Source organism: Pseudorca crassidens, chromosome 10 (assembly GCF_039906515.1).
Source record: "Pseudorca crassidens isolate mPseCra1 chromosome 10, mPseCra1.hap1, whole genome shotgun sequence".
NCBI lineage: Eukaryota > Metazoa > Chordata > Mammalia > Artiodactyla > Delphinidae > Pseudorca > Pseudorca crassidens.
This window is the reverse complement of record NC_090305.1, coordinates 12,735,894-12,761,613: the sequence shown is the minus strand read 5'-3', so window position 1 is coordinate 12,761,613 and position 25,720 is coordinate 12,735,894. Positions and strand designations below refer to the sequence as shown.

The following is a 25,720-nucleotide window of genomic DNA, read 5'->3' as shown; positions in this document are numbered from 1 at the left end:
ACATATGTCCCCATATCGCTTCCCTCTTGCGTCTCCCTCCTCCCACCCTCCCTATCCCACCCCTCCAGGCGGTCACAAAGCAGCGAGCTGATCTCCCTGTGCTATGCGGCTGCTTCCCGTTAGCTATCTGTTTTACTCCAGACGGGTCTTGACATGCGGTCATTAAGAGCTGAAGCTCTGGAGTCAGATGATCTGAGTTTGTTTCTTACCTCCATCCCATATGTGTGGTGTTGGGCGAGTGATGTAACTTCTCTGTGACTCAGTTTCTCCAACTGTAAAAAGTCATCTAAAATTTGTAGACAGTGCCTTGCACATCGTAACTGTCTTAGTTATCTATTGCTATGTAACAGATTACCCGAAAACTTGGTGACTTGAAACAGCAAATACTTACAATCTCACCTTTCCATGAGTAAGAATCAGGGCGCCTCTTAGATGGGCGTCTCTGGCTTAAGGCCTTTCGTGAGGTTACGGTCAAGCCGTTAGCCCAGGCTACAGTCTCATCTGAAGGATGGGGGCGGGGTGTGTGCACTTGGGATCTGCTTCCAAGTTCACTTACACAGATGGCAGCAGGCCATGTGGGCCCCTGCACAGGATGGCCTCACAGTCTGGCAGTTGTCTTCCCCCAGAGTGAGTAATCCAGGAGAGAACGCAAGAGGTCACGATGGAAGCCACAGTCTTTTTGGAGCCTCATCTTGGAAATGACGTTCCATTACCACTGCCCCACTCTGTTGGCTGGAAGCACTCAATCCAGTCCATACTCATGGGGAGAGGATTATACAAGGGCATGAATATCAAGGTAGGATCACAGGGAACCATCTTGGAGGCTGCCTGTAACAGTAACTCATGATTTCACTTGTATCTTCTGTCCACATGTCGGTGAATTCCAATGTATCCATCCATGGGTCTACCTGATACCTCACTAGGATGTCTAATAGGCATCCTAAGCTTCATATGGAAAAATGGGCCTCCCCAACACCTGCTTTTCCCAGTTTTTTCCATCTTGGTGAATGGCGGCTCCATTCTTAGAGATGATTGGGTCAAAAATTTGGAAAGATCCTTTACTCGTTTCTTTCTCTTATACCATTTGTCAACTTGACCTTCAAAATAAATCCAGAATCTCACCAGTTCTCATAACCTCCTCCCCCAGTATCACCACGTTGGTCCATGTATTGTCTCACCTGAATTTTTGCAGTAGCCTAAGTGGGCTCTGTTTTCAGCCTTGTCCCATTATAATGTATTCTTCACACAACAGACAGAAAGATCCCTTAAAACATAAGGCATATCATTACCTTGCTCATTCAGGCTTCTCTAGTGTCTTCCCATTTTACTTAAAGTAGAAAGCCAGAGTCTGTACAATGGCCTACAAGGCCTTTTGTGGTTATAACATTTTTTTTGTATCTTATTTTATAAAATGATATAAATATGTATAATAAATGCCGTATAAATGTATGTCTGTGTAAACACATATTAATATGTTTAATTTATCTAGAATTTATTTTCTGAATGGTGTAGGGGAGGGATCTGACTCTTTCCAGATGGAAAGCTAACTTGCCCAGCACTATTTATGGATTAGAACACTAATTCCCCACTGAGGGGTTATTCCACCATGAACCCATTACTCTCTTTCTATGCAATCTGTGTCTAATTGTTGGATTTTAGGATAAAAATGAATTTTAATAAATCATATAAGATAAAATTGTAGAGATTTTATTTGATATGGTATACTCAGTTGCATATAAAAACAACTTGAATTATCACTGAGAATTCATTATGGAGAATACTTATGTCCCTTTATTTGATAGATAAGGAACTAATTCTACTTAGGAGATTGTGACTTAAATTTAAAAATCCACTTAGCTGCAAAACTAAGGTTAAAAAAAAAATCTCACGGCTTTTAGACCACAGCTTTTGATTTACATTGATATACTGTACTTTGCTGCTGCTTCTGCTTATAACTGTTCAGAAAATAATCACGAAAATACTTACCAAATTTTAAAATCCTGTAAGGATATCATCTGGAGTGAAGTCCTTGTTTACGTAGCTAACTTTCAGTGTTCCGGCATATCAATGAATGCTCTAGGCCTCTGGCATTCTTTTCTCCTTTCTGGACTTTTGGTCTTATCTCTGTTTGTAACTTCAGCTGGCAAACAAGAATGTGCAGCAAAGGAGATTAAACTCAAGCCAGTTTGTTTGGTGGGTGATTAGAAGCACTGCTGAAAAGTTGGCCGAAGGAGGGAAATATATTGCAGTTCTTGCTTAAAAGGAGGTGTGTAGAATTTTCAGTGGTTTTCTTTTGATAAAAATTGTTTCAAAAATTGTTTCATGCTTGTTGCACTATGTGTAATTGAGGGTCAGCTATAAATCACAAAATGAATCACTTTCACGTTCTTCACATCTACAGAGATAAGGATGGAAAATCTTGTCACTTAGATGAGCCTTTTTTTTTTTCTCCTCTGCAAATAGTCTGAGCCTTACTCCTCTGGACACCTGTCTTTGGCAGCCAGTAAAGGGCCCTGAGCTAATAATAGAGGCATTCTGCTTCTCCCAGATCAATTGGTTCTACTTGGTGACCAGAATATAGTCCAGAAATAAATTTCTTTCTTTAGGGCAAGAATAAAACAGAAAAAGAGAGAAAGAGTACCGTGAGAAAGTATTGTGCTTTTGGTAAACTTTTCAAACCAACACCTAACATCACATTCCGTGACATTATGCCCGTTAAGAGTCGGTGGGCATGAGTGATTAAACCCAGAGTCTAGTCAAGGCACAGATTAACTTGCTCTGTGATTTTAAGAGGTTCCTCACCCTCTCTGGGCCAGCAGCTTTATTTGCAGAAGAATCTTGGACTAGATGACAAAGACATTTCCAGTTCTAAAGTACCAGGACATAAAGCTGGAAACAAATAAGAGAATTGCAGCAGTTTATTTTTAGTAAAAGAAGATTGATACCAGCCAATAACTCTCAGTGGGCTCACTTAAATCCTTCTCTCTCCAAATTCTGTTTTTACCAAAACGGTAAGCTAACAACAGTTTGTCATGCTTTGAACTTCCTGGCTCAGTGTTGATTTGTATCAATATGTTACTGTTACACATTTGAGTGGGAGCTGAGTTAACATTTCATGAAAACTGCTCAGAAAACTAATAAAATCGTTAGAACCTCACTTTCGGTGGGTATTGCTAGCATCAAGAAAATAAAAAAGCCTTTGCCATTTTCAGGCAGTCGCTCTTCCAGCTAGACTGAAAATATAACGGCCTTACACCCAACTCACTTGTTTAAATGTTAACCAAGAGCGGCTTTCTCCTCCTCAAAATCTCTAAGTGCCTACGTGAATTTAACCAGTAATACACAACTCCCCCCCCAAAAAAGTCCTTTTAAAAAACGTTGTGTATTCTATAAAGTAATAGCTTCAGAAGGCTTTCAAGGAATTGATTATTCACACAGCAACCTAGTGAGGCACAGGAAGTATATCCTCTCTCTTACAATTGGGTCATTTGATGATGAGCTTTGGCGATTGCCTCGGGACCTTTGGAGATTCATAGAGGGTTTACAGTTACAAGTAGGATGCAGTCACCATAGTTAGAGAACAGGGTGACAACCTTCCAATGGGCTTTCCGAATAGATGCGGAAGAGCTCAGAAAAGGCTCAAAAAGGATGCAAACGCCTTTTGAAGACCGTTTCCAGGCTCTCAAATGGCCATTGTCAAAGAACAAACAGTGGGGTGGATTTGACTAAGCATCAGAAGAGGCTAGAACAACACCCTGTGACAAGTGAGCCTTGGAAGCTCACAGGGCAGAAGAGAGCTTTTCAGAGCGACCTTGTCACACACAGTTCTAATGTGTGGGCTTTATCAGCTGCTCTGAGTGGGGGTAAAGAGGCATGCATATTCTACCCATTCATTTCATATTCAGTGTGTAAAGTAAATGCCGCTTTCCAGCTTGGGTGGAGAAGGTATTTATCAAGATATGTCAAGAGTCAGAATGAAAACCCATCAATTACCTATTTGTAGTGCAAAATGGAAAATGTCCTGTCTCTCACACTTGGCCTTTTCTGTTCAATCCTAAGTAGACTTCATTTAAAAATATTACTGTTAGCTCATTCAGTCTGAGTCTTTCATGGGCAGAATCAGATGAATTTTAATTTGAAACATAACTTTCTCCACTTTCTGCCCTCGAGAACTGCACATCAGTATCTCTGTTTTAACGTAATGAACCCTTCTTTATTTACTTATTTCGGTTAGTAAACTTGAAATTTTGCAAGCACATTACCAGTGGTAGATGTCATAAGATGCAGCACCTGTCGGGCAGGCGCTTTGTTTTTTCTTCTTCCTCCCTCCCTCCCCATCACCAGTATTTTGGGGCTCCATATGGAGATCAATTGTGCGATAGCTTCATTCTGGAAATTAACATGCTTGTTTGAGGTTATAAAGTATACATCTGAGAAAGGCCAGGGATTTCCCCCTGAATATCAACGAATTGCTTGAAGTGGCATTTATTTTTCATTCTGACTTGGTGGTGTGTTTTGTTTCACTGCAGCATTCTGGAGCAAAATGAAAGCGTTTATTTTGAGGCCTCCAGAGTAGTGCTGCTACAGACCATGAACAAGAAAGAGGAGACCTCAGCCCGCACGAACGGTCTTGAAATGCAAATGGTCTTGGGTAAGTCATCCGAAGGACTTGGCTTTCATTAGCTGTAAATTTCATCCATCATCGTTCATTTGGTGTCCCGGGCCATCTTATTCAAGTTCATGGTTATTTCTCTACAACCCAAGCAACAGGATGTTGAGGAAATGTTGATCCAGGGCTGCTGAGCCAAGAGAGCAATGACATTGACTTAGTGTGTTCCTTTCTGAAATTTGCAGAATAGCAGGATTTGAGCGGAATGCGTTTGTGGTTAGGAAAGACCAAAAAGAAAAAAACAAAACAAACCCAAACAACTAAACACACAAACAACAGACTTTATCTTCCATATATTCCGTTTCAGTGGAGAGCATAGGGGATTAATCATACAGGAGATAGTATATTCAATCTAGTGGCATGTTTGTTATCCTATAAGTGAAGTATTGGGATGAGCAAGGTGAGAGGCATTGGAAGTTTCCAGATCCTGTTCAGCAGGGTCTGTTGAGAACCTTTTAACTGAACATGGTACCCTGAATGACAGTCTTGGTACCCTGAATGACAGTCTTGGTACCCTGAATGACAGTCTCGGGGGTGGAATGCAAATGCTCCAAACTATAAATAAATATTAAATAAATTCCAAACCCTACAGCAAAATAATGTGGACTTCCAAGTGAGTTTCATCAGTCTAGTTCAATGTATTTCTTGGAAACAGAGACCTCAGATGGAAGCCCAGTTCTGCTCACATATCTTGGTGACCTTGGACAATGTATCCACCCTCTTGAAATGAGTCACCTGTAAAAACACCACTATCTTGATGATGTCCGAGGTTGCTTGCAAATTTAAAATTCCACAGCTCACTCTAGTGAAGTTAATTAAATAATACTACCCTTTGACTCTTGCTCATCTGAATTTATCATGTGCCCTTGGCAAGTCATTATTCGCAGGGGGCTCCCTGGACCAGCCAGTGTGAAGAAGAGGTGGCAGAGGCACCTGGGGTCCTCCTTCCTTCTGGCACTGATCTTGGGACTCAGCCCTGTGGTCAAGCAGGTCTTGCAGTATCTGGTTCATAATTTATTCCCTTGCAGCATTACAGAAAACATGGCGCAGTGTTCTATGAATATAATATTCGAATAAACGAGATGGGTTTCTTTTGAATTATTGTCTTCTATTTTTCTGTTGGGGATCTCGCTTCTTCTTTCTCTGTGCTTGCAGTCACTGTGTTGTGGGTCATCTGCCAGTTCTTTAACCCTGTGGAGCCTCAAACTTTGTTTTACGTTGAACGGAACCCTTTCTTACTAAATGTCCCTTTTCTGAAGCAGAGCTGCAAATGACGCTTTAAATGATGCTCAGATGTCACTCTTGTTAGCAGCTGGCTGTCTGCCTCAGAGCAGTGCATTATTTGGGTTTCATAACAGCATTTTTTTTCTCTTAAAAATGTTAAATTACGAAGTGCAGGAAACCACATGAATGCGGCAGAATGAAAACGCAAACAGTGTTATCTGAAGATGCCAGTTTTATGATTCTCCTGGTGACAGTCTCTTCCCTGCAGTCAACATAGGAAGCCTCTCTACCTGTTTGGTGACAGCGTTGTAGCTCCTGTCTCCGCCTGCCTTCTTGCCTTGTCCTGCTGAATTGGGAGTTTGAGTTAAGACGACTGCAGGGGGCTGTCTCTTTCTATCCAAGTCCCGCCTGACCACCAAGCCCGGCTCATGTTCACAAAGTCTGCCCTGAATGCTCAGGACTTACTGACTGGCCTCTCCTTATGAGCTCCTATAACAATTAGAGCCTGCATCTTAAAAAAAACAAAAACAAAACAAACAAAAACAAACTCTATGGCCGTGCATTGCTTTGTGAGTTGCAGATTTGAGGGCAGGAATCAGATCATAGCCTGGTGGTTCTCAGAGGTGGTCTAAGCCCCAGCACCTCCCCCATCAGAATCACCTGGACGTGCGTATTAAAGCTGCAGAGTTAGCAACCCCAGGCTCGATGAGTCAGAATTTCTGGGGATGCTGAGCCCAAGAGACTCACTACAGATAGCTCCTGCGCACTGAGGTTTGTGAGCAAGTGTCTCAGGCTGCTGCTTCATCCTCCTCTTTGCCTCGTCGCCCACAGCAGAGGGTCCAGATCTGAGCACATAGTAGGTGCCCAGGAAATGCTTGCTTGTTGATCTAAGCAGCATCAAACCATGGTAGTTGTGATATCTCTTCAATCTCCTGACCTTTTCGGATATGAAGTCAGCATATTCTCTGAACCCTGAGAAACCCCTTTTTGTCTAAATGTGTGAAGCGTTCCTCTAGGTCAGAGGCTCCTTTGGAAACCTTTTTATGTCTCTTTCTCTGTCACCAGTTGACTCTTGACTGTCCCTGGTAATGGCAGTAACCCTAAGTCTAGTAGAGCAGGGATATCAGCTGTGGGAGCTGGACTTGATGAGCTGACGGGACGGGCGAAGGCTCTGAGGATGAACGCAGTGCTGTGGTAACCTAGATGCTCTATCCTGGGCTCCCAAAGCCACACCTTCTGCCCTTGGCAGTTCGTTTTGAGTGGTGTTTCTTTCAGCTGTTAGGGCTAGCAGGTTGTCAGTTTGGGTGGCAGGAGAGCGGTCCCATCGCCGGAAGGGATAAAGTTAAGCTGCAGTGGACACACATCACAGCACCCACAGTGGCGGCAGCGGATTCAGGATTTGAATCTCATGTTCACAGGTAGCCATGGTGACACTTGGCTGCCTCCTTCCCTCCTCCACTTGCTTGAGCAAGGGCTTGCCTGGGCTTGGATGACCCAGAAGAGATGTACAGGGTGGTGTCTGCTTCTGGTGCACCTCCTGAGGGGCCTTGCTGGAGGATCCAGAACTGGTAGAACGTCTGACAGTTCGAGTCGGAAACCAAACAGAAGAACTCACAGGCAGCCTACGAGGGAAGAAGTAGGGGAATCAGGAAATTTATTAGCTGCTAGGATAACCACTACCAAATGCATTAAACCCTTTTTTTTGCAGCTTTCTTTGACTCTTGCTTTGTCACAGTTTTTCTTAGCAAAGTTGTACCAAAGCTGAATAAAGTGTGTGTTCCCAGGTACATTCAAGCACAGTGACGGGGAAGCATCTTCTTCTCGGTCTCTTGTCTAATCTCGACTACGGGAGGCGTGGTTAGCAGAAAGGTATACCAGAGTGGATTGGGATTGGGCTTTTTCTCAGATTCTCAGCTAAGGGAAGAAGAAAAAAACATGGGTTTCCAAAGCAACATTAAGGGCAAAAGAGGCATTTTAATATGTGCTTCCTGGAGAGCTGACTAGATTTTCATCTGCTTGGCTTCTTCCAGATATAAGTTGTTGATGTAAGCGTCTTCGAGCCGTTGTTAAAGGCTTTCAGGTGAAGGGATAACTAGGGAGAAAATTAAAGGCATGAGAAAGCACGTGATTTTCGCAAAATACCAGATGCTGGCATTGCTGTTTGGGAGGTCTTTATTTCCTTTTAAGTGGCCATCCGTGGTTGGAAAAGAGAAAAACTGTTTTTTAAAGAGCATTTGTCTAGTTAGAAACTGTGTCACTTGTGTTGTTTACTGTGAGGCAGCCTTGAGAATTGCGGGGTTACCAAACGGCCACCTGAATCATGGGCCCTGCTTTTGGAAGGCAGACAGAAGAAAAGAGCCAGCCTAGTACCCTCCTTGAATGCCATCGCCGGAAAGCTCTTTAAATGCTTTCCAGCTCAGAGGAGTTAGTTACCCTTCACGTCCCTGAGCTGCTGTTCCGTAAAGCAGTACCAAGCATGCCTTCTGTGAAATGTGTTATAACTCACTCTTCTCCTGATACCATCACGGGCTAATAATTACATCAGTCCTTCAGAGCAGCTGTGTGGTTTGGTATAACTGTAAGTGAAACCACACCGGTTCAGGAAATGCAGTGAATTGTCTTCTAATAGGCATCATCAAAGCTGATGTCGATTGACTTGGAAGGTACCCCTTCCTTGGTGAGAATTTGAGAGCTTCGAAGGGAGGTGTTCGCACTGCCTCAAAAGAAATTAGAACTAAACGGCCACATTTACACACTGTTGGAGTGAAAACGGAAACTTGCCCGTGTTCATTCCTGCACGCGCTCTGCCGGAAGGCATCATCACCTCGTGGCATCATTACCAGCTCTGCTCGAATGACTAACATTGCTCTCCCTTCCTCCTCGGAGTTTAAGGTCATTGGCTTCCAACTTCCTCCCCGACAGCTCCAATTGGAATATTCCAAAGGTGTCGGCAACTTGAGTCTAAACCTGTACTTGTCACTCACTCTCCTGTCTCCCTTTATGGATTCTTTGTTTAGAGAAACAGGATCGCCAACCAGCTCATCATCGATGCTGGTCACCTCCTCCTCCTCCGGTACTTCATCCCTTGACCACGTACTGCGGTTTTGCCTCTTAAATCTGTTACAGTCGACCCCTTCTCCCTGTCTCCTCGCCGTTGTTCTCTTTCAGGCTGTAGCATCATTTGCCTGGACCACTGCAGCCACTTCCAAAAGTGTATTCTTGTCTTAAATCTTTCCTTTCTGTGTTCCGTTCGTCCTACTATTTTAAGAATTACCTTCTTAAAGAAAGGATCTGACTGAATTATTCCTGAAAAAACCTGACAGTATGCGGAAGTACGGAAGAGTGTTTCTAATACACTATTAAGTGTAAAGTTCATAATTCAAAATTGTCTAGACACACTGATTACAAAATAATGGTGAAAATGGTGCCTGTCAACAAAAGACTAGTAGTAAATAAAGCAAAAATGAAGATGTTTACAATAAGAGGGCGATTGGTACTTCTTTTTTAAAAAATAATACTCTTGGTGTTTTCTGGAGTAATGAATGAATATGATGAAATGAAAGGAAACATTTAAAGGATTTGGTTAGCTTTTCCTTCCCTTTAAGATGAAATGTGGATTTCGTTGCGTGACATTCGTGACCTCCTAGAAACTCATTATCAGCTTAGCCTTTAAATCTCATCTGCCATCCCTCCCATCTCTCCACACAACGCTTCCTTCGGTTCCGAACGTACTGTGTATTTTAATAATCATGCCTTTCTTCATGTTGATTCTTCTGCATGAAATTCTGTTTCTCTACCCAGTGGACTCCTCATTCATTGAGGCCTAATGGAAATGTCCCCTCTTCCTCTACATGTACTAGAAGTCTTTGTTTCTGTACTGTCTCTGTGGATGGCTCATGAGGGTGGAGATCGGTTTATTTTAAACCTTGTATTCCAAGTCTTAAGCCCATTCCTGCATATAATATAGCTTAACACATATTTATGGAAGGTGAGCAGAAAGGAAAGACTTCATTTATAGATATACAAGTAATCCTTCAGGTGAGATGTAACATTTTTCAGATAAGCTCGGTGCTAATTAACTTGTAAAAATTATAAAAAGTACATGTTTTTGGTTAAATAATTTTTACAAAAGTCATTGAATTCAGCATCAGACCATTTTCGCTAAACTGCTAGGGTAGATCTTTGGTGTTTGAAAATTCTAACATCAGGGAGGATCACGTCAGCTTCTCAGTAGCCATGTTTGTGAAGTTACTAGAAATTGCTTTTTTTAACTGTTTTATGTCATGAAAAATCATATCGGCCAAATCAGAAATCCAAAGAAATAACACATCCAGTGCTGGCAACGTAATATGAATATGTGGTATTTTTTTCCTAAGGGACTTTAAAAAGCCAAGACTGGATAACAGGAAAGGATTGATGTAACATTTTCAATTCCGAAAGTCTATTCTACCCTAGAAATACACTTGTTACTATTTTTTCATTTCTAAGAATTCTATTTGGTTAAAAAATCAAAGGAGAAAAAAACATCTTGGCTTAAATAAAATGAAAAGTCATCTTAAATTAATTTGGCATCCCTGAAAGTTCCTTTTCAAAGGGTGGAATAGGATGGTTTTTTAGTATCACATGTTAAAAATGCCACTAAAAATCATCATTCGCACTTGTTTGCAAGGAATTCAGAATGGGATTTGATGGGGATGAATGTATGAGGCGTGTTATGCATCTTTTTAAAGAACATTTTGTCATCAGGGTAAGATTGTTTAATATTTGTATATTTTATAACATTATGTATAATTTTTCCTATTAATGTTAGGTGATAGGTGATACAATTGCATAAAAATGCAAGAGGATCTATAGACAAATGATTAGAACTAATGAATTATTCAGCAAGATTGAGGTTTGGCAGGTTTTTTGCATGATATTCTTACCCAATTTTCAGTTTTCTTGCCTATAAAATTATGCCAAAAGTTGAGCCATCATTAGATGACCAGATTAAGAAATTGGTCAGTCAACAAACAACATTGAGCACTGACGAGATGCGTTATATACCACATCACTTCTCAGCCTTTCATGTTAGTTGATCTTTGTCTGTTTGCCACACTGAAGAACCTTTGCCACATTTTCTTCTTTTCCTGTCCTGAGCATTGCATTCATGTAAAAGCCCAACCCTTTGGCTGTCTGGAAGATGCGTCCAGTAATAGGCCAGGGCTTGCGTGATTGCATGCAGACTCGCCATTCACTGTTAGTTATTCTCTGGTGCACCATCCACGGGGCTGCAGTGATGCCCCGTGACTGCTGCAGTTCATTTACCAGGAGGTACCGACTGTCAAATTGCCCTTTTGTTGAGAGCCAGTACTCGAAAGCATCCTAAACACCTGGTGACAAAAACTCCAGCAGTCAGTAGACCACTGCAGTTTTCATTACAGCCTCAGGTGCTACCAGGGTAGTAGGTGCTTCTGTTGAACTGCCCTCTGCAGACCATGTATATGGGTCCATGGGGTGATGCTGTGGCTGTAGTTTGCTGAGGTTGTTTAGCATTGGTGAGCACAGGCAGATGTGTCTGTAAGCTATAGTGGCCTCAATTAGGAAGTCTCTTCCTGAGACTTTAAGGATCTACAGAACAGGATATCTTGATGGATCTGAAGTTTTAAAATCCAGCCCCGAAAGAACTGATTACAGTCATCATAAATTTTTTTTTACAGCATTTAACTGTATTACCCACAAATTCATATTTATTTTACACTCCATACACTGGTTAACAGTGTATCCATAGACTGTTTTTTCTTTCTTTTTCTGGCCTCACTGTGCAGCTTGTGGGATCCTAGTCCCTGACCAGGGGTCGAACCCACGCCCCCTGCATTTGAATCACAGAGTCTTAATCACTGGACCACCAGGGCCACAGGGAAGTCCCATAGATTTTAAAAAATAGTACATAGTAAATTGCTACAATGCTGTTGGGAGACAATGTCATGCAGCGTAAGAGTGTAGGTTCTAGAGGCAAACTTCCTGGGTTTGAATACACATCTGCCCCTTACTAGCTGTGTAATGTTCAGCAAGTAACTTAACCTCTTTGGGTGTTGGTTTATCCGTCCATGGAATAGGGAAAATAAAGCAGCATCTTTCAGAGTTGTGAGAACCAAATGAGTTAATGCACATAAAGCCGTAACAAAATGTTAACTGTTACGATCATGTCACTTTCATGGTATTCACTTACACGGTTCCTCAGTTTGTAATGAAATGTTTCCAGCCTTCGCCTTCCTTCAAACTGAGTTTATGAGTTTACGCTCAATTAGGGAAGGGGAAACTGGGGGTGAGCCCAGTTAGGGAAGGTGAGGAAATGCCGTGGGAACACAGAGGAGTGAGAGACTTGGTCTCGTTGGAGATGGGGAGAACCTGGTGGAGGGGTTTTGGGCTAGACATGGAAGCGAGGCTAGGGTCCCAAATGGCAGAGGCGGGAGCGGGGCGTTCCAGACAGGACGGAGAGTGACAGAGGTGAGAAGGGAGGGGCTGTGTGTGCCGGAGGAACCCTGGGGACTGGTTTGGTCCAGTGTAAGGTGTGTGAGGTGGAATAATGAGAGTTTGGGAGGAAAGACATTGATTTAATAATGATGAGGATAACAATAATTAATGTGAATTACTGATTGAATAAGCCATCTCACACCAGCTTCTGAGATTGGTGCTTTACATAAATTAGCTCTGATTGCAATTCACTGCAACATAGTTATCCCCATTTTATAGATGAACAATTGAATTAATCTCATATTAAGGGTTGGAATTTTTTCTTAAGTGGTGGAGAGCCATTGAAGGTTTTGGAACAGAAAAGGGTCGTGATCAGACTTAGCAGTGATTTACTCATCTGCTGTTCGACTCTTAAGTTCCCCGAAATTAAAGACACATCGTTCACATCCCTGTGTTCCCCACGAGCAATAGCACTAGACCTTCAACCTGGTGGATAGTCCGTAAATACTGGTGGAGTCTCTTATTTTTTAATTTTTTATTTTTTTGCGGTACGCGGGCCTCTTACTATTGTGGTCTCTCCCGTTGCGGAGCACAGGCTCCGGACGCGCAGGCTCAGCGGCCATGGCTCACGGGCCCAGCCGCTCCGCGGCACGTGGGATCCTCCCGGACCTGGGCATGAACCCGTGTCCCCTGCATCGGCAGGCGGATTCTCAACCACTGCGCCACCAGGGAAACCCTGGTGGAGTCTCTTTTAAAAGCTTCCTTGACAAAACTTGGGAGACACTTTTTGTACATTTTACCTTTTAAAGAGAAAACGAATTTAAGAATACTTAATAAATCAGTTTCTTTGTGTCTGTACCTATTTCATCTCATCTGATCCTCACCAAAAAATTTAAAGACAATGAGTATGACTTTTCCATTCAAGTTGTATGTCATTATAATGCGTGAGGTTATCGGTGCTGAAGAGCATCACACAGCTTATAGGAATAAAGCTAGGATTCAAACCCTGGACTCTCCCCCACCCCTTGCCTGTACTCTGCCATCACCCGCTCCCTCTGTCGAGCCACTTCTGATTTCCAGTCTCCACTAGGGTTGTCTCTTCTGCTGGTTTAAAGGGCATTTGTTAGCACTCTGCTGCTTTCAGAGAAACTAAAGCCCTACAAGGACCTAATCTACTTTGTTGGAGTTGATGGGAAAGAAATTATTTTCAACTGTCCTCAGGACCAGCATCCTTCTAAATGACCCTGATGGCAGGTGGTCATTTCTAGGAGCCCATCAAATTAGCCACTTGTGTAAGAGCCTGGTGTCCTCTGTTGGGTTGGTGTGTAGAGTGAACTTGTCCTTCACAGTAAAATAGAGTTTGGGAGTGAGTACATTGCAAGAGCCTTAAGTGCTTTGCTTCTTCTACCTGATTGAAACCAAATTTATGATACTAAAAACACTTAGCAGCTGGCCCAGAGCAGCGTTTGCTTCCAAATGGTGCCTGGAATTTGGAGTGACATTTAGTGAAAGAGAAAGTTCAATTCCGACTATCAAAGGTAATGGCCAGTGAACTTACAAGCACATATTATGCAAATTCAACCTAAATCTGTATTTATTAACTTGACAAATTTTGGAGCGGTTATCTGCTCTATGAAATTGAGTAAGATCCTGTAACATATCAGATTATCCGCTTAACGCATTTAAATCAGGACTTCTGAATATTTGGCACCCGTGCTGGTGCCGACGTTCGGAGGTTTAAGGTCAGCTGCCGCTGTACCCCCTTTGCAGGAGTGGACATTTATTTCCTGGTGAGCATCCACACTGGTCTCGCCCCTTTCCTCGCCTGTACTACTCTCATCCACTTGGGAGAGTCAATGAACCGGCACTACTCTGTCTCGGGGACCCAGCCATCAATCCAGCACGTGTCCTGAATTTTATTTTTAAATATATATATGTATATATTTAATTGCAGTAAGTTTATATAGCATAAAATTGGCCACTTTAAAACAATTTTTTTTTTTTTTGCGGTACGCGGGCCTCTCACTGTTGTGGCCTCTCCCGTTGCGGAGCACAGGCTCCGGACGCGCAGGCTCAGCGGCCATGGCTCACGGGCCCAGCCGCTCCGCGGCATGTGGGATCTTCCCGGACCGGGGCACGAACCCACCTCCCCTGCGTCGGCAGGCGGATTCTCAACCACTGCGCCACCAGGGAAGCCCTAAACAATTTTAAGTGTACAAGTCAGTGGTATTAAGTGCATTTACAATATTATGCAACTATCACCACTGTCCATTTCCAGAGCTTTCTCATCTTCCCAAACAGAAACTCTGTACCTGTTAACCACTAACTCCCTGTTCCTCCCTTTCCCCAGGTCCTAGTAACCTCTACTCTACTTTCTGCCTCTGTGAGTTTGCCTACTTTGGGTACCACTTATACCTAGAAATCATACAATATTCGTCCCTTTGTGTCTGACCCTTAATTTGATTTTTAGCACAGTGTTTCAGATATTCTTTTTGTGTGTATTTTCAATACTGTATTGTATCAATAATCTTCAATAAGATATAATTATTCTAATTTCAGAAACTAGATCCTATAAGAATATGGGTAAATAGAAAATATGGAAAAAATGATTTTCTCATGAGTAACTGAAGAAAATAACACATCTAAGACAAAAATCAAACTCCTGTTAGTTTCACATTCCCTCTTTGGCACAGATTCTTCCTCACTTTGGTTTTAGCCCCTCTTGGGCCTGAATCCTTTGCAGAATTTCTGCAATCAGGCTTGCATTTCTGTAATGCCTACTAAGAAGGGTTCAGAATGTTTTAGATTCCATCTTTTGACCGACTTGCCTTTTCTTCTTCTTTTGGGCGATTTTTAAACTACTCATTCTGTCTACCTGCCTCTGTCCAACAACAGGCAGAAACACATGATGGCTGATCTTGGAAAAATTGGTGAATCGTAGCCCTCCACTTGCGGTGATACTACGCAAGGCAGAAGTATTCCTTTTTGCATAGAAGCAGAAGCAGCGTCGTTTTACTGCAGCAATGAAATTGTAGTAGAGATGAACATAATTCATCTTCTATTTACATCTTTAATGAGCCACAATTAAAAGTAGTGAGTTGACGTGTCAGAGCGATTGGTTTATTTTCAGATTTCTATTCTAGCCGCGGCTGCTGATCTAAGCGGTACTCCACTGGCACCCTGGAGCTCGGAGAGCCTTAAGAAAGAAAGCCCGGAAAGGGCTAATCTACTTCCTGCAAGTTAATGAAACAGTAATGACTTTCTGCTGGCCTAAGGTAGACATTTGCCTGTAATCCCAGAGGCCTGTGATTCTCGAATCTTCTTTCAGGGTACATCTTTTCTTCTGGTGCAGGGGCTCTGTGGATTGATTTCAAGTTGAGGCGCTCAGAGACTTTTCTCTCTCCTCATTTTCTCCGGCTGTAAGTAAGATGCACCGGAGGGCTTTCCCCGCACTGGGTTCCTGGCGCAGGGCAGAGTGTGTTGTAAAATGGCCCTTTCACCAGCCGTGCCTGAGCCCAAACCTAAGCTCGTTGATTTCAGGGACACCGTGCCTCCCCCCGTCATCCACATTTCATTGTAACCACTGAGTTTAGTTACATGGTGACACTGATCTGAGATACCCTCTCAGGAACCTTTAGATGGGTTTCCAGAGAATAGGCATCACTGCATAATCAATTACTGTGGATGACAGGTTTTCCTGCCACGGTAGTCAAGCCACATGCTGGAATTCTTTTAACAGCTCATCTAAAACATACTGTTGAAACATTTCTGCTGTGGCCATCTGAACTCAGCAAAAACGTGTGCAGAAGTATTTATGATACACTTGATGTTGGAGAGGACTGTAATGAACTGTGTAGAGCTTGGCCATTTGTGAGTGTCCCCACCCTTGTGATGGTCACCTGTATGCCGAGTGTCTTACGGACCAGGCACGGTTGTCTTGAAGCTAATGCTACTTCAGGTTCAAAGCCTCTCACTTGTACAGGCCCCTTCTAAGGCCCGGTATCTAATTTTATGAACTCTTTTTTTAAAGACCCACTCCTCCCCCTATTCACCCCTCCATCCCTTGCCTAACTATATGCTTCAGACCCTGCAAACTAGATCCACCTCTGATTAGGAATATATGTAAATGTGCTTATGTGTATATTAATTAAATATATTCATTTCTCCTTCATACTAATATATGAAATTCCTCTGAATCTGCCAGTCCACAAAATAGGGAAATTGAGAGGCTGGGCATAGCCTTTCGTACCTTCACCAGTTGTTTCCAAGGAAATTTATATCTTGGACACTTAGCAAATAATGATATGTTTAACTGATAGGAACTGTTTCCTAACTTCCCCAAACTGATGACTAACAATTATGATTCACATATTCCTGGGAATCTCTGTCCCCTCTGGCTTGCCATTTGCCTGGAGCATGTACAGTGTATCAGAGTTTCTTAGGAGTTTTTAGTAAAATTGAACTATATCGCTTTTTTTCTTGTTCCCCACACCACCTAAAGAAAAACTAATTTAATGGCTATTTTGTGAAACATTTTATCCTAGCGTGACATGGTTACTTGAAGGTAAATTATTTTCCCTACTAAGCAGTTACTTGTTGCAAGTAACTTTGATTTGAGAAGCAGCTGTTGATTTCTAGTGTGCGAAATTAGTTTCTTCCTTTTCCAAAGAGTTCTTTTATTGTTCCCAGTCTGTTGTCAGGTGTAAAAGCTGATTACTTGAGATTATTTTTTTAATGCACCTGGAATTCAAGGCATGACATTGGCTGCTGAATTAGCACCTAGAGAAAGACTCCAAGAAAATATACCCATTTTTTAAAAAAAGAATAAAGTATCTGTCTATAAAAAGGGTTTTAAATTAATCGTGATATTATTTATTAGCCATTTAACTTTCTTATTAGTCAAGAATCTTAGGGAGATATGGTGTCATAGACTGTTAAGGGTGACTGACAGTTGGTGTGGGCAGAAGGTCGCTACGTGTGTTGCAGAGCCGAGTGACCGCAGGGTAGAAAGAGCCAAGTATATTTTGTCCTCCCAAAGCAAGGAGGCCTGTTCCAATGGCCTGCTTGACAACAAAACTTACCTTGATGACTTAGCAGCCACAGTGAAGGGCTGGGAAGGGGGAGAAGCAAGCAGGCAGGATGCTGCAGCGTTGGAAACTAGATTGCTTTGGGAGGAGGGGACTGGTCACACAATCCAGGTCTCAGTTCCTGCAATGCCACTACTTCTGTGACCTTTGGAAAATTACTAACCTCCCTGGAACAGTTTCCTCCTCTATAAGAGGAGGGCAGTAGTAGCCTGGATAATCCTTGGAAGTTCCCTTTGCCTGGGACATTCCGTATCTGAAGATTAAGAGACATCTGACTTACAAGGGAAATGAAAATGGTAAGAACAGCAGTGGAGCAGGTGGAAGGAAGGCAGGAGTTAGTGGTGGTCTAGAACACAGGTGGGAAATACCCCCGGTGCAAATTCAGGTGGATGTCTCTCTCCATGGGCAGGTGGCTTTTACTGGGTGAACTGAGCACTGCCTGAGGTTAGAGTTGAGACCTGGGGTAACTAACTTGCACCTGGAAAACACCTTTCAAGGAACCGTATTTCCCTTGCATGGCCTGAGCTCCTTGCCCTTCCCCCAGCACAGAAGGCTTAGGTTTGTCTTAGTGCTCAGTGCTGGGCTGGCTTCCTTGCTATCTTCTCGCCTTTTCTTCAGTCATATCTTCAAGATGCTTCTGGAGATGTTCATAGGCCACAGTAGATTTTCTTTCTTGTTTTGAAGCCCGCTTACAATTCATTTCTCTGCAGGTTCAGAAGTATTTATTTATCTTACCACTTTTCCTGCTTAAAGAATCAGATACAATTATATTTGCTTTTGCCTAAACTCACACATATGAATGAGCTTTTGTAATCAGCAGTGTAGGTTGAGTCTGAAATACCTGAGTCCTTGCCAAGTTGCTCCTTAGTTGTTCAGTTAACACTTACTGAACTTCTGTCACATCCTTAGTTTCAGGGCCCTGTGTAAGAATAGCTCCTTCTCTCAAGAGTTTAGTAATCAAGCGGTGGAGACCAGTACAACTGTAAGCACAAGTAACAGAGTGACAGTAATAATAGTCACGCTGTTGAAAGCAGTAGACATTTTCTGAGTACTTACCACGTACGGGAATACTGAATACTGTGCTAAGCTCTTTGCATGCCCTAAGTGCGTGTGTCCACGTATACACACACACACACATTAAAAATAAATGTTTAAGGCTTCCCTGGTGGCGCAGTGGTTGAGAGTCTGCCTGCTGACGCAGGGGACGTGGGTTTGTGTCCCGATCCGGGAAGATCCTACATGCCGCGGAGCGGCTGGGCCCATGAGCCATGGCCACTGAGCCTGCGTGTCCGGACCCTGTGCTCCGCAACGGGAGAGGCCACAACAGTGAGAGGCCCGCGTACCGCAAAAATAAATAAATACATGTTTAATTCTCACAGCATAGGGATTCTTGTTATCTGCCTTCTACAGATGAGGAAACTGAGGCCCAGAAAGGAGAAGTAACTTGCCCAAAGTTACACATTAGTCCTGAGTTGGATTAACATTTACACTATAGAGACATCTATGTCAGTGGGAAATAAGAGCTAAGTCTATTGTTTGCGTGGATGCCGGAACTACACAGGGTTCGCTTGGATGGGATTAAGGGAGAAGGTGGTTTAAACTGTGTTTTATAGGAAGAAAGAGTCATGATGGTGTGAAGTGGAGGACAAAGGGGCATTTCAAACTGGAGATGATCGCTTGTGAGGATTGGACATACAGAAGCTGGACAACAAATAGGTTTGTTTAGTTGGAGTGAAGGACATCCTTCCCTATGATGGCAGCTGGGTGATCAGAATCCAATGAGTGAAGAGTTATTTTGTGAGCTGTGGTGTAGGCACTGCCAGAATTAGTAGCAGGTCAACACCTTATAAAATCTCTCCAGAGAGTAAAGACATGTTTCTAAACGAAATGTGTTAGTCTGCAAAGCAAAGTGCAAGCATTAATGTCCTACCCTTAGGAGATTTCTCCTGAGTTTCTCTCTACCAGATGACGTGAGCTTCACACCCTGGCTTTGAGCTGTCACCATCTTTGCTTCAGTTTCCATTAATTAGCTCCGAGTCTTAGGTCTAATTGCTTGAAGCTGCTCAGGATACTTGCTCCAACCCCCCGGACAGCGTGGGGTATTTGCCTTTTCCGACATGTCCGTCTCGCCCTGGCAGCCACGTTACACACTCTAGTGAGGCAGGTGCCTCTCGGGGAGGGGTGTGTCACAGCATCTGTTGGCAAACACAGAACACAGTGGCAGCCCCTTGAGGACTCCGGATGGTAGGCTTTGGGTCAGGGATTTAAACTTGGGTGACCTGGATTTGTGGGTGCTTGGGGAAAAAAATTAAAATGAGGAATTGTAGGTGTAGTAGGTCATGTTTGTTTCCAAGGTTTTTCCCTCCAAAACTGGAAAAAGAGAGAAAAAAAAAAAAAGCATTTCCCCAGGCTTGTCAATGGCTGGTTTGTCTAATTAATTAATTACTTTGTTTATAATCTTCCTTCTTTGGAAAAGATTTACGGCAATGCCTTAAATCTCTAAATCTATCAAACAAGAAAATCTTACGAAGTGGCCAAGTTAGCTATCCATGCCTCTTTTTAAATGTTTCTTTATAACAAAATGACCGTCTATCAATAAAAGATTCTAAAAATGAGTACTTAATGTACTGACAATTCTCATCTATTTTCCACTTTAAGAAAATATGCTTTTCCTTTAACCTTCAGATTGTCTAGCAATTTCACATCTTCTGGTTTCTGTAGAGGTTGGTGTTTGTGAAACTCTAGTGCTGACATGGTAACTCTCGGTTTTTGTTTTTCTTAAAGCCCCTCCCGCCTTTTGGAGCGCTGTGAATGCAGCACTGCTGTGCAGCACAGCAATGCACACCTCTGACTGTGGGACTCTTACTGCCTCCCCAGCCCCCCAGCCCCGGGCTTCATTATCTAGTCTTGGTCCGCTTTGTTGCTTGGTTCCCTGGAAGCTTAAGTGGTTCTGGGTCATTGACAAAAATCTTGCCGGTAGGAATTCAGTTCAGAAGAAATTCAGGAGAGCAAAGGCTCAGTGTTTTCCTCCTGCCCACCAATCTCATGGAAATAATAGTGTAACCTAGCATTTACCTCCTGCCTTAATTTATCGGGCATGTTGCCACGTGCATCCTGTTAACAGCTGTCTTTGTGCCTGTGGCAGTATTCACAGAGGAGCACATTTTGCAGGCCACCCTTACGGGGTGACAGGACCGACTCAATCCCTCCCCCACTGCCCCAGGAGGGATGCCTCCAGCCTGTGGGACACAGGCCAGGGGCTGGGGCTTATGTGAGGAGGCAGTGAGGGAAGAACAGTGATTAGGGGAAGTACACTCTTGGGCGACCAAAGAAAGCAGAAAAGGAAGGAACTTTACCCTTTCCTGGGCACCCCCCTAGGAGCAGCACCTATAACCTCCTATTTAAACCTCAAAACCACCTCAGGAGATGAGCGTTACTGCCTTTGTTTTACAGATGATACAAGACAAAGGTTAAGTAATAAGATTAATAGCTACTGTGTGAGATACAGAACAAGGATTCGAAACCAGCTCTGACATTAAACTCACACTCTATTTTCAAGCATTAGAGGTTTTCATCTCTTCTTCTTTCCTCCCGATGTCAAGTTTTAGTTATTTGATGGAGAATTCCTCAAAGGATGTATAGGGGAAATGAGTAAAGGTAGCTGAAACAAAACTGTTATTGATTTACCATTCTAATGAAGGTGTGTGGCTGAGATGGGAGTTTTACAATCAGTCACCTTGGGATTTCAGAGCACTGATTTTAATCATTGAGAACTAAGGAAGGGAGAGTCCTGTAGAAATGTGGATCATGAAACCAAGAATCTGACTGAGGAGTGGTGAGGAGGGAATCCAGCTGCCTTCAGAGATTGATGGAATGTCCAGTGAGACCTCCAGGGTGGATGTAGGACAGACGATTTAGCTTTGGACTGATCTGGGATTTCAACCTGTGACACCGGTGTGATTTGAATACTTTGCATTTGCATTTCAAGAGCTGGCCAGAGTGTGGCACCGACATCCAGGGGTCTCAGGTGGCAAATGTAGGTGCCACTGAGTGGGAGCAGATAGTGATATTTACACACAGGGGTTGCCAGATGTACCCATCTTTCCAGACCCACCTCTACCTACACAGGCACTGTATACCTTCTGAAGCATTATGGTCATGATACCGCCAGAGTTTGGACCATTTGATGTTCGGGGCAGTGGAAAGAAGCATGGGCTTGGGGTCCATGAGGGAGACGAGAATTCAAATCCAGCCTCCGTTTGTTAATAACCATGAGAACCCGGGGCAAGCGACTTCATTCTCTCAACAATGAACCTGGGATAATAATCATGCCTCATGGGACTTCTACATGTAAGGTAGTCAGCACATAAATGTGCCTAATTATTATTATCATCTAAGAGTATATATTATTATTACCTAAGAGCAACTAAGGGCACAGGTGGTCTTTCTTATTGAGATCGTAAAAGCTATGGTACACCAGCGAAAGGGTCCCTCATGATTCAGTGAGAGAAATCCTTGACATTTCTGCTACTGCAAAAATGCAAATGACTGCTTGGGGCATTTCAGGCGGACCTATAAGTCATTGCCATTAACTGTCATTTACATAATGAAACCTCTCTAATGTCATTTCTATTAAAAGCCATACTTCTAAGTATCAGTCTGACCGTTTCGTATTTAGAATCATTCTGTGAACAGATCCCTTTTATTGGCTTGTCTTCTTAATATCTTCTGACCAGTATCATCTCCTTACTTCCTATTCTAGTGTTTCTGATTTCCTAAACTCTTAGAATGTTAGTTTTCTATGTAAGAAGCTCATTTTTAATAATGCATTATTTTAATGTCAGGACTTGGGAGGTATGATCATTGCTTGTTTCCTCTGGTGCAGATTTACAGATGAGCATATAGTGCTCTGCCCAGCGTGGTACTTGGAGATCTAGGCTCTCTATACCTTTATGCATTGAAGTGATTGCTTCTATCAGCTTTTCTCTAACAAATCCCCTCTGAGTCAACCTATACAGTACTTCAGCATATGTTTGTGTGTACATGTGGCCCACACTGTCCTGTACTCACTTAGGCCCTTGGATTTCTTTATCTGTATGTGAGATATATTGTTAAGTGATAAGACTGATTCTTTAAATTGGCCTCACAACTTCCGCTTAACGACAGAATGGCTTGTGTCCTCCTTTGGGAAGAACTCCTCTTGGGGCATATGTGGTTTTCTCCTGTTTGCCTCTGACCCCCAGCAGGAGAGTCACAAAATACAGAGGGGCCCAAATGCTTACTGAAGGAATGAATGAGTGAGAGAGACCTGGTGTTTGCCCATAGTTGGAAGGAAGTTGCCCCAGTAAGAGGAGTCCTAAGACCCAGTCTAGGTCCGTGATTCTGTCAGTATGGACATGGCTTATCGGACAGGAACATGGAAGGCACCCTCCCAGGAAACATTCTCATCCTCACCTTGATAATATCTAATAAATGGTCAGGATATTTAAAAGAATCGCTTTTTCCACTAGAGGTTATAGAGGCTCTAAGCAGGCAACATTGATAAACATTTTTTAAACACTGGGTTTTTATTTTAAAGAAAACCTTCCTACTTGTCTCTTTTTGAAATATGGCTTTACTAATTAGTACTCTTTTTATTGCCTCATCAGAGGCAGCTTCAGAGAAACAGGGATTTTGATAAGAACATGAGGGTGTCTCATGGACTTTAGCAAAGGGTGGGGCAGCTGGGCCTTAGGTACTGGAAGACAAAACAAAACAAAGAAACCAAAACCCAGAATCAACAACCCACGGTGTATCTGGGGTTTGAATCATATAGTATGAACAGGCCTGCTCCCACCTGTGTGTTTAGGCAATTTCCAGAAAAACAGATGCTGAACAGACATTCCAGTGTGTGTCTGTACTGAGGCTGTACCAAGGTTGTCTGATTGTGTCTTTATCTTTACTTGTACTGCTGTTGAAGATTTTGTGATCATTAGTGCCAATATTGCTGGAGGAGAAAAATCATTTAAGATGTCTATTGTTCTGTTGTGGTAATTTCTGTTTGCAGGACTCATTAACATCTTTGCTCAGAATGATCAGTTCTTTTCTGGTTAGAATATGCTAAAATCACCCTATGTGTGGAGCCATTCATCAGCCTTTTCTTGTTTCTTCTTCACCTCTCTTCAGCTTGCTTCCACGAGTTGATCTTCCCCAGATGCTGGGTGGTCCAGTGGAGCTGAGTGGCAGTGTCTGTCCCTTTTGTGATAGGAGATTTGCTGGGAGAGCATCTTGTACTTGGATGTTGGGTGATGTTAATGCAGTGGTTCAAGAAGCAGATGGAAAGTGATCGAAGAGCCTCCTGTACCGGCTGAATGTCGTGAAGGAAGAGCAGACACACCTCCCTGTGGTTTCTGTCATATCCTAGAAGCCGCCTTGAGTTCGTCACATGGCTTCATACAGTTCTAGGTCACCTGAAACTTAGAGCTTGTGTGATCTCAACTCCTACCTTAAAAGGAGGAAGCAGACCTGAAGAAGGAAAATGGCTTGACCAAGAGTTCAGACTGGAACCAGAAATGTGTAGATGGGCTCCTGGTTCCTGTCCTAGCACTCTCTTTCTGCTACTTCACATTGTCTTTCCAAAATGACTGTTTACAGGGCAATAGCTCTGTCCCTAGCAGGTACTCGGCATCTCTAATCGTCTGCCAGGGCTGCCATAACAAAGTACCACAGATTGGGTGGCTTAAACAACAGACATTTATTTTCTTACAGTTCTAGAGGCTGGAAGTTCGAGATCAAGGTTTCAGCAGCGTTCTTTTTCCTGAGGCTTCTCTCCTTGTCTTGTAGACGGCCATCTTCTCCCTGTGTCTTCCCATGGTTTTCCCTCCCTGTCTGTGTGTTCTGATCTCCTCTAATGACACCAATTATATTGGACTAGGACCCCACCCATGTGACCTCATTTTACCTTAATTATCTCTTTAAAGGCCCTCTCTCCAAATACAGTCCCATTCTGAGGAACTGGGAGTTAGGACTTCAACCTAGCAAATTGGCGGGGAGGGGCGGGAAGGTTGGGGGGCGGGGGGGTTGCACAACACAGTTCAGCCCATAACAGTATCTGTAAATGGACTTGGTTCATTCCTTGAATTCATAATTGATTGATTATGGATTATATTCATCACCCAGTCTTTAAATGACCATTTCAACGGGCTTTTCAGAGGTCGATTTTACCATAATATGCAGCCAGCGAATTTAAAATGCTAATGTCATAAATGTTTTTAATTACTCACTCTGCAACAGGCATCGTGCACACAGGACTTTCTCCCTGCCTTTTTTGAGGCTAGGGTCTGTCAGGGAAGGCAGATTCCTTTCAAATATTCCATGGGGGCAAGTTTGCATTAGGATCGGCTGGTCATTTGCCTTTCAGTGGGTATTGGAGAATTCGTGTGTCTGGGACGCTGGTTCTAAGGAGGAAAGCATCAGAAGTATCACTGTGTTCATTCCAAATATGTTTTCGTGGCCAGAATGCTCACTCAGTAACTGGATTACTTCTGTGTGTTCAGTGCATTTTTTTTTTTTTTTGGAGAGGGAAAATCTGCTATTTTTACCACCCAGTAGTGTTCTGAAGGCTCCATGATAAAACGGTTCTACACTGAACCCCATCTGTCTCTCTCCTGGGCCCACGTCTTAGTCATATTTTTGTCCTGAATGTCTGGGTGGAATGCGTGGCATTTAGTAGGTCTTCAGTAACTATTTGCTGAATAAATGTGTGTAAATTGAAAAATCGCCTACTATTACTAGCTTTCTGCACGGGATACGTGCCTTGCCTCCCCAGAAAGATTGTGGGCTTCTGAGCAGGAACACGGTGAGTCACACATACAGTTTGTGTGACTCAGTGCCTTGTAATTGACAGGTAGGCTATGTAACTCCTCAAGCCCCTTGAGAGTGCTGGTCATCCCTGCATCAGGGACCATGGAAGATTCTTAGAGCAAAGATGGAAAAAACAGATACAAGTTATTGCACAGACATACATTAAAAACATAATCTGTGCAAGATAGACTGGCAGACATAGAAAACAAACCTACGGTTACCAAGGGGGAAAGTGGGGTAAGGGATAAATTTGGAATTTGGGATTGACAGATACACACTACTATATATAAAAGAGATAAACAAGGAGTTGCTGTATAGCACAGGGAGCTATAGTGAATATCCTGTAATAACCTATAATGGAAAAGAATCTGAAAAAGAATATATATAGTATATTATATATATAATATATATAACTGAATATATATATATAACTGAATCACTT

At 42.9% G+C, this 25,720-nt stretch overlaps 1 protein-coding gene across 7 annotated transcripts in view; it reads left to right on the top strand.

The window, feature by feature from the left end:
* ATXN1 (ataxin 1) overlaps positions 1-25,720 on the top strand; it is a 395,170-nt gene that overhangs the window by 94,329 nt on the left and 275,121 nt on the right. For all 7 annotated transcript variants that reach the window (XM_067752049.1, XM_067752054.1, XM_067752055.1 and 4 more), the window contains one exon: positions 4,530-4,651. The gene's annotated coding sequence lies outside the window, so the exon portion shown is untranslated. The remainder of the gene's footprint in view (positions 1-4,529; positions 4,652-25,720) is intronic.